The sequence below is a fragment of the Onychostruthus taczanowskii genome, unplaced genomic scaffold (genome assembly GCF_017590055.1).
Source record: "Onychostruthus taczanowskii isolate IOZ18803 unplaced genomic scaffold, ASM1759005v1 scaffold6, whole genome shotgun sequence".
In the NCBI taxonomy this organism is placed as follows: Eukaryota; Metazoa; Chordata; class Aves; order Passeriformes; family Passeridae; genus Onychostruthus; species Onychostruthus taczanowskii.
In genome coordinates, this window is record NW_024503679.1 from 8,913,564 (window position 1) to 8,922,941 (window position 9,378).

The following is a 9,378-nucleotide window of genomic DNA, read 5'->3' on the forward strand; positions in this document are numbered from 1 at the left end:
AGGGAATTCCCTTTTCATAATTCCATTTAGTTCATTGTTGTGTGCATGTTGCCTAAGCCAGGGGGCTCAGATCCTGTGAGGGGTGCCCAGACTGTGCCAGTGTCTCACTGACAGTAGTAGGACAGAAGCTTCTCTGGTCAGTCTTCCAGAGGTTCTACAATCAAAGCTGAAGGAGCAAATATATTTTCATTGAAGGCTCAATAAAGCAAGTATCCTGTTTTCACAGGGAACTTGCAAGGGAGGGAGAGTTGGCTGACAGTTTTCCTGGCAATATCACATTGTATTTCCCTATGTTGCATCTGTTGTAACCAGCTGTAATTTGCTACCTGGTATTCATCTCCTGTTCCTTGCAGGCTCCTGTGTCTCCATTAGAGGAAAACTGCATCACACCATCAGTGTCTCCTCTGCTTATCTGCTGCCATGAGGATGGGAGAGGAAGTGTAGGCATGAGAATGTGGGCCCAGAGACTTAGCTGCAGGTAAAAATAATGGAATAATTATTGCTGGAAAAAAACTTTAAGATTATGGAGTCAGCTGTTCCTCCAGCACTGCCAAATCCACCACTAAACCATGTTCCCAAGTCCCACGTCTACACATCTTTTACACATTTTTAATCCCTTTAGGCATGGTGACTCCACCATTGCTCTGTGCAGCTTGTTCCAGTGCTTCACAGTCTTTGAAATAAAAAAAATTTCCTAATATCTAATCTAAACTTCCCCTGGTGCAACTTGAGGCCATTTCCTTTTGTCTTGTCACTTGTTTCTTGGGAGGAGAGACTGATCCCCTCCTGGCTACAGTGTCCTTTCAGGTAATTCTAGGCAGCGATAAGGTCTCCCCTGAGCCTCCTTTTCTTCAGGCTAAACACCCTCAGCTCCCTCAGCTGCTTTTCACAAGACTTGTGCTGCAGACCCTTCCCCAGCTCTGACTGACCTTTTTACTTTCTCTGGACACGCTCCAGCACCTCAGTGACCGTCCTGGCCTGAGAAGCCCAGAAGTGGACAGAGCACTGGCGGTGCGGCCTCAGCGGTGCTGAGTGCGGGGGGATGGCGCTGCCCCGGCCCTGCTGCCCCCGCTGCTGCTGCCCCCGGCCCGGTGCCAGCGGCACTGCTGGCACACGCTGGCTCACGTCCAGCCGCTGCTCCAGCACCCGGTCCTTTCCTGCTGGGCACTGTCCAGCCCCTCTGCCCCGGCCTGCAGAGCTGTGTGGGGTTGGTGTGACCCAAGGGTTGACCCTCATACCACCGGCACCATTCCATGGGTCCGGCCTGTCCAGGTCCCTCTGCAGAGCCTTCCTACCCTGCCGCAGAGCAGCGCTCCCATCCAACTTGGTGTCATTTGCAAACTGACTGAGGGTACACTTGATCCCCTCATCCAGATCCTCAATAAAGATATTAAATAGAACTGCCCAGAAAAAATAATTCTTCATAAGCATAGTTAATATTCTGGGTTATATTAATATATGGTAAAAAGCAGTTAATTTCATCTGCTATAAAAATGCCTGATGCATCATCACTGAAAAGATGTGATCAATATGATTAATTCCTTGAAATTCACACTGCATCTTTATTTCCATTACTTGGACTGTAGAACTGTGCTAATTAACCCTCTCTGTAAGCCAGATTTATGTCCATATTGGTGTACAATAATTTCACTTAACATAAAACACTGATTTTCAGGCCACTGCAGCTTTGTTCACTCTCCTGTCCATCTAGATTTGCCAAGGACAGATTATAATTAAAATCTGGAACCATGATGCCTGATCTTTACTTTCTTCCCACTGAGCTTCTCTCCAAGGCACACCTCTGAAGCCTTCTGTGCACTGTGGGGCTGTGCCCATTCCATTGGGGTGATTCCAGGCCGCTGCCCATGCAGAGTGAAGGGCCATGCTGTGGAGCTTCCTTGCTCCAGGATGCAGCTGTCTTTGGCTCCCATTGCAAATGCTTCAGCCATTCCAGATCCCCTTCCTTTATTCTCCAAGATTACACACCAAAATCACATGCCCTGTGCTCTGAACCCTTTCCAGCTTTTTGAACGGTCACTCAGTGATGGAACTTCCTGGGAACAAAAATGGCTTTACTGATGGTCCTTCACATGGAAGGGAGAACACTGGAATAAACTGAGTGTGATTGAAGTGTTCCAAATTTCAGTTAGGCTGGTAGTCTTATGCAGTGTCTGCACTTTTCATTTGTTCTTGCTTTAATGCTAATACAAGAGTAAATTCCAATGTAGAAATGATGAAGGAGAGGACCTTTATGCACCTCCAGGGGTTTAGTAAAAAGCTTTGTGTTTTAAAACTTAATAAGGTTCAACAATTCAGCATTAAATGACAGAATGAATGGCTCTATTTTCCATGCTGCACATTTTCTCTCAGGTAATCCTGCTTCTAAACCTGGGTATCACTGTAGATGCTTCCAAGTGAATCTGAATTATTATGATCTGGTAAAAAAATTTTGGCTTGTCAGCAAATTGTCCTAGATGAATGTCTTTTTTCCTTGCATAAAATTTGGAGTAATAATTACTTATTCTGACAAAAGGAGAAACCAGACAGGTGGTATGCACAGCTACCTTATCACAAGTCTGAAGATGCTTTTCATGCTGCAGTTTACCCAGTGGCTATATAAATAATTTAATATATAAATTAAAAATCACCTGAAATTGAATTAATGCCTTGTTTTTTGTTGCAGAGCCTTTTTGTCTGGGTGTTTCTGCTTGTCTCAGTAGAGGAATCATTGATAAAACATTTAAAAAAATGTGTCTTGAACATGAAGGAATTGAGCAATGGCAAAGGCATTCCTGCATAAAAGAGAAGAAAGGATAATAGATATCTAATAATCACTTGCTGGGTGCTGAGAAACAGCACAGGCAAACAGCAGTCAGTTGTGCCCTTCAGTGAGACCAGAAGGGTTTGAGTCATGACTCTGCAAGGAGTGCTTTGAAATGAAGTCTCAGAGCTATTCACAAGCTCCAAAACAAATAATCTCTCTGCTCACGTGTGACATCATGCCTCCAAGGTACAGGGGTCCCAGGGGTGCTGTTAAATGATAGCAGGATGGAGTGCAGTTTGTCCTGACATGATGTTTGGATGCAGAAAACAAGCTTCCAAATTGCTGCCGTGGCCCTGTGCAGCCCTGTGCTGCTGGTTCAGAACAAAGGGGATGTCCAGGTGGTTCAAATGGTTTTTGCTGAAGCTTTGGCTCTGTGAGCAAAGGGCTGTGGCTCAACTCCACTGAATGCTTTCTCTTGGTGCCTGCTTTGAATGTTACTGGGCAAAGTGTCTCATGTTTTCCTTTTTTTTCCACTTGTTTAACATCTTTAAGACTCTCCCTCCAGCATTTCCCATGCAAACCTCAGTGGACACAGCTCTGCAAACCTTGTGAAGCAATTTCACTTACCTCTTATGCAAGCAAGGCAACTGAGTTAGGAAAGGCCAGGGAACCCAGAGCCACTAAGCAAAGTAGCTTTGAGGCTTCTAAACATCTTTGAAGTCCTGGATCTTCCAGCCCTGCCTGTGGTTTAACAGTGAGTGTTAGGCCAGGAAACAGTCTTCTGGTCTTCTCATGTTCCACTTTTCCCCCTCTCTTCCAGCTTCTCTTCTTCCATTTTTCTTCTTAGCTCATTTGCTAGGAGTCTTTGCTTTAACTTCCACTGGCTGAACATCTCCCTCAAACACACAGCTGTAATGCTGGGACTAAACCCTACCTTTCAAACTGACTCTTGCTGCTTGCTTACTACAGCTTTTACCACAAGGAAATCTTTTTCTTTCTGACTCAAAATGAGCCTGGAGAAATATCTTATAATGGCCGAAAGCCTTACCTTGGTATCCACAGGCAGAAGAATACAAACACAGTTAACTGAAATAGCTTGTGAGCACTGCAGTGCTGCTGGGGCAGTGGGAATATGTGTGCAAGGTCTTTGGTGCTGTACTCCCGCATGCAAAGTGAAGTCAGGTGTGTTCCAGGCACCTCTGTCTTTGACTTATGTTAGCAAGCACAAGCAGCTGTGGACACTTGTTGAAATTTGAATCTGCCTTTTCTTGGTTTGCTTGCTCCCCCCATCGAGTGGCAAGAGTCATTGCTAGAGCTGAAACTCAGTTCAACCCATGGTACTCAACAGAAATCACGTCATCCTTTTATTCCATAGGTAGTGAAATAGTGCACCAAGGCATACAATTTTCAAAAGGAAGTGAGAAAGGTGATTCCTCTTTGAAACAAAAGGAGGAATTCAGCCAGAGTGTAATTATTCAAGTGAGAAATTGGTCTTGTCTGGATTTAATATTCCAGAGTGGTATTTGATGTAAATCCTTCCCCAGAGCTCATTACATTAGCTCTTAGCTCAACCTGAGCATGCTGAGTGCCAAGTTCAGCATGCAGCATGTTTTATCACCAAGGAGAATGACGTCAACCTGGTGATCCTGCAGCTCCCCAGCTCAGGGGAGGAGGTATGGCTTTGTCTTCAGCCTAAAGATAAAATGGAATACATTTGATAAGATTTTCTTGGTATTTGCAGTGTAAAATGTGTGAGAAATACTGCTTTTTACCTCCAGAAACAGCTGTCCCTTTTTGCCTTAAAAAATCCCCCCAAACCTCAAAAGTTACTTTGCTTGTAATATTATTCAACACAGAAGATGAAATTTCTCCTTTACAGATCCCTAAGCTTTACAAGCTGAGCCCTTTCACAGGTGGGTGAAATGAGCTGCAGGGAAGCACAGGGGCTTGTAGGCATCCATGCCGTGGCAAACCCTGGCCTAGTCCCGGTGCTGCCTGGCTGCTGCCGAGGGCTCTGGTGAGGATCCTGCCAAAAAATGGGAAGAGAAAGGTAGACAGCAGATGCTTTTATAAGGGTTTGTCTCTGGTGTTTTTCAGAGATACCGCTCAGAGCTCCTGAGATGCCAGAGCTTCGTCCTCCCACCCCGCTGTGTGCCAGGCTTGGTGAGACTCGCGGGAGAGCCGAATGCCATCGGCGGGCACGGTCCCAGCAGTGTCCCCAGGCCGGGCAGTGCTGGCTGTTTCACCCTCTGCTTACCGTAAGTAAGGCAGACTGCAAGGACACAGCGAACGTGAGCGCTCAGGAGCAGGCGAGACGCCCAGCCAGCCCTCGGGGACTGCGCTGGGAACGCGGGTAACACCAGGCACGGCTCTTGGGGTTAATGAGGGAGAGACTGCAATTGCTGCTGTACAGACAGGCGTCAGGACATTGTGAGAGCAGAGTGAAGCACTCCTCACCTGACAGCCAAGCCCTAAAAGTGAACAGCCTCTCCCAGCCCCTCAAAATGCACGCTGGCAGACTCGGTGCCAATGTGTTGTCCCCTGTTACGACAGATCTCTGACAAGGCAAGGTCAGAAAGCACAAAGTTTTAGCTGCTCTATCATGCCAGGAACAAAAAAAAAAAGCCAAAACACCAACCTATCGTCCAATCAAAAACCACACAGAAACCCCAACAACAACAACAAAAAAAACCAAACAACCCAAAGCCTTGTTTCAAAATAAGCTGTTCTAAATAAATAAGTGGTCTTTGAACCACAGCATAGTACATATGTAACAATGTTTGTTAAGTAAATATCAGTGACATGTTTAAGTCTGGCTCAGTAGGTATTAGCAAAGTGATATTTGTGTTGCTTTTGTTGTAACAAGAGTCAATGGTGTTTGTACAAGGTAGTCTGAAAAAAGGGACTTTGGATTTGGGGTTTTATTTCTTCCATCTGCTTACCAGTAGCCCCACTTTGGGACTTAAAAGTCCTTCCCAATGCATTGAATTTGGTGAAGTTATATTTACTTCCATTGGCTTAGCTCTGTTCATAATCTGCCTCATGAGTGTTACTTCTTACCCATGGATCCACTTAAGATTATTTTGTCTTTCTGAAGGAAATCTGTCCTAAGTCTGGTTGCAAATATATGGTCACATTATAATAGTGTGTACCTGAAATGCCACAGTGCTGTGACTGAGCAAAGTTCAGACCTACTTCACCTCTTCTGATCAGATGCATCCTGAGCTTAGATTTTCTTCTCGTGCTGCAAGCAGAGAGAGCCAGAGTCCCACACAGGCCTGCTCTCACTGCTGTGCCACTGTGCTCCCCCAGTCATGAGATATTTGCGATGTGCAAAACCCCACACAGGGACTGAGACAGCACGGCCCAAAAGCCAATGGCTGCTTTTCCATTTGCAGCAAAACAAAAACAAAACCACAAAAAGCACCACCAACAAAAAAAAAAAAAAACAAACAAAAAACCAAAAACCAAAGAAACAAAACCAAACCACCATCAGTTTCAAATTTAAACAGCTGTTTATATAGGTGTTTATATTTTTGTCTATCCTTTGACCTTTTTGTTGAACTCTTTTAAGAGCCAGATATGAACTATAAGGTTAGCGCACAGAGAAACGCAAAGCAAGAGAACAGGTTGTAACAGTGATGAGGCTGAATTTTAAATTCTCCACCAGAAACAAAGGCATTTTTTTCTGTTGGGCAGGCTGTGAGGAAGTCGGATTGCTTTTTAATGTCCTTTCCTGTATGTCAATATAAGCCATCTCTTTGGGCATGCTCAGAAATTTTTGGCTTAATAAATCCTCACTGTAAACTACATGCTTCCACATATGGGAGGCAAAATGTTTACTTCAACAAGCATTTTATTACACAGACCATGAAATATATCTGACTCTCACTGCACAGGCACAATATATCATTGTATTACAGCAGCCTGGCTGCAGCTTTCACCTCAGCACAGAGGCACAAGGCAGGAGGTGCTGGGGTGGCCCCAGGCATCACCGGATGATTCACTTTCCAGTATGAGAGAAGTAAAGGGATTTTGTTTAGAGATTGACAGAAAACCTGAGTGTTCAAGTGGCTACAAAAGGCACTTTTGTACCTCCAAGGCAAGGGAGTTAACATGCTACTTTTGGCCCAGCCCAGCCTGGATGAGGGCGCCGTGCAGGTGATTTGGGAGCTGTGGAACATCCACCTCAGGGGTGAGAAAGAGCAGCTTTGTCCGGCCCCAATCCTGCTGGTGGAGACCCAGGAGCCGCCGAGAGCTGGCGGCTCTCCCCCAGCCTTGCCAGGGCTGTGCTAGCAGCGGGTGTTGTTCTCGTGCTTCAGTCTGCAGGATCAAGCACATACTACGTGAAGGAATGGAGGTGGACAAGCACAGCAGGTGCTGCACAGGATGGTGGCTGCTGCAGGCAACAATTCAGCTCTGTGTGGATGGAGCCATCACTGGGGAAGCCGCTCCGTGGCCCAGTCGAAGGCAGGTAGGGCTCAAGTGGGTGCCGAGCGTGGTGAGCTCGGCTTGGTCCGTAAAGTGTTGGGAAAAGGCTGCCTTAGTGAGGCCAGGGCTGCGGGAATACAGCGCCCACTCCAGGGGGGAACCTCGAGCTGTCTCTGGCCGTCCGAGGCGCTGTCCCGGCACAAGCAGGGAAAGGAAGAAGGAAAGGAAGGAAGGAAGTAAGGCAGGTAGGCAGCGCCCGCCCTCTCCCCGCCCTCTGTCAGGACTGGCCGAGCCGCGCCCGCCCCGGGAAATGGCGGTGCCACGAGGAGAGGTGGGGAGCTCATGGCGGCGGGGCACCGGCCCTGCTCCTCCCGCGGGGGCGGCCGGCCGGCAGCGGAAGAGTGGCGGAGCTCGGGCACGGCCCCCCGCGCTCGCTCGCACGCGGAAAGGCCCTGTCGCCGTGCGGCCGGAGCGGCTCCCCCGCGGTGGCGCCGAGGCCCGGGCTGCGAGCCCCGTGTCCCTTGCGGGGGCTGCCGCCGCGATGCGCATCCCGCGGGGAGCCCGGGCCACGGCCGGCGCGGGGCCCGTGCGGAGGCGCTCCCACCCGGGGCCCAGGTAAGCGCTGCCCGCCGGGCTCGCTGCCGCCGGGAGGGGCTGCTGTGGTGGTGGTGGTTTAGTGAGGTAGCCCGGGACCCACTGCTGCAGCCTTTCCAGGGCTGTTTAAGCCGTAGCTTTTGCGTCTGGGTTTTATTTAGCTCCAGGTGTGGGATGAGCACCCTTTTGGCAGAGGGCGCAGCCCCTTACAGCCATTTTGTGAAGCAGTTTGTCTCAGTGTCGCTTCCATCGGAGCAACTAAAGCTTGAAAAATAAGCCTGTTCAGAAAAGGTTTAAGTAAGGTGGGCTGGGACAGCTGAGTCCCAGTATATATTGGCAACCGAGCACACCACTATAAACGCAATGGAGAGAAAATTCAATAAAAAGGCAGTGTTGTGTTTTGGACTGGCCCAGGACTGCAGTAGAGTCTGAAGAGGAAGCAGTCTCACCTTTGCGCGGTCCCTGGTTGCTTTGCTGTGTGCTGCTAATGAGTGATACTGGTTAATGTTGGGAAACAGGTGGGCAGTAAAAAGATTCAACCGAGTTTGAAGACTAGAACAGGGAATTGCCTTCCTGGCTGAGTGGTGAGGCTCTGCTGTGTACTTTAGGAGGGTTCAGTCTGTTCTGAGACTTTTCAGGAGTTTCTTGTGGAGATTCATCTGGAGGACTAAGAAAGTGGAGCCAGTGGCACTATATTGACTCCACTGATACTATCCTCCTAAATTAAATGGTGGGAGAACAAGGCCTGCCTGTGAGATAAAAGTCAGGACCTACTTGATCTACCTACAATGTTTTAATGGCAGCGAGAGAGACCAAGTTAAAATTCATGTGTTTCTGTAGTAAAAGGTTGGATGTGTTTGTTTTAAATCTACATTAAATGTATTCCAGGGTCGTTGCTTTGTCTCTTGTATTTGTGCCTTTGACATGTGTCACCTGTTTAATTGCTCACAGGCCCTTTGTTCCCGGCTCCAGCACTGGGTGAGGAGGGACACTGGACATGCCTTGGATTACGGTAACCGGTTTGAAAACTGTTTTCAGCCTCAGAAACCTGTGTGAGACCAGTGTGGTCTTCTGAAAGGGCTTCACGTGTTGCCCTCCAGTGGCAATAATGTGAATTTGAAATCACAGGGAGTTAGGGAAAGGGATCCTTCTGGCCTGAAGGGGTTTGGGCAGCCCTGCCAAAGTCCCCAGTTAGCTGCTGGGGGAGGATGGTTGGGGGTGTCCTGTCCTTTGGCAGTTCCTGGTGCTGCAAGTCCTGCAGGGATGCATGGATCACTGCTGCACATGAGGACTGCCTGTGGGCTTTGGCTGGCCAAAACCACAGCATTAGGCATGAGCTTCTGTCCTTTGCAGAGGATGGATTTTACTGTGTGCCAGTAAATTCCCATAAGGAAAATGAACAATGAAGAAAAAGACCCAACAGATACCAGGAAAAATGCAGCTTGCAGCACATAACGTTAGACACAAGGACAACTCATTTTTAACTGACTGTAGCCCTACCACATGATGTAGTTCAGCCAGAGTTCCTGTATACAGGCCAGAGGTAAGAACTGGTTTTGCCTCATCTGAGATACCTTTCAATGCAGAGA

At 47.9% G+C, this 9,378-nt stretch overlaps 1 protein-coding gene and 1 non-coding gene across 7 annotated transcripts in view; both read left to right on the forward strand.

The window, feature by feature from the left end:
* Window positions 1-9,378, forward strand: part of PDE8A (phosphodiesterase 8A) — a 152,553-nt gene that overhangs the window by 141,684 nt on the left and 1,491 nt on the right. For 3 of the 6 annotated variants that reach the window (XM_041418858.1, XM_041418859.1, XM_041418853.1), the window contains exons 23-26: window positions 354-478; window positions 4,862-5,022; window positions 6,904-7,238; window positions 8,741-8,801. The gene's annotated coding sequence lies outside the window, so the exon portion shown is untranslated. Of the gene's footprint in view, window positions 1-353; window positions 479-4,861; window positions 5,023-6,903; window positions 7,239-8,740; window positions 8,809-9,378 lie in introns of all 6 variants that reach the window. The other 3 variants (XM_041418854.1, XM_041418857.1, XM_041418856.1) reach the window with 3 other exon arrangements.
* Window positions 8,449-8,580, forward strand: LOC121343715. Its single transcript, XR_005953742.1, has one exon.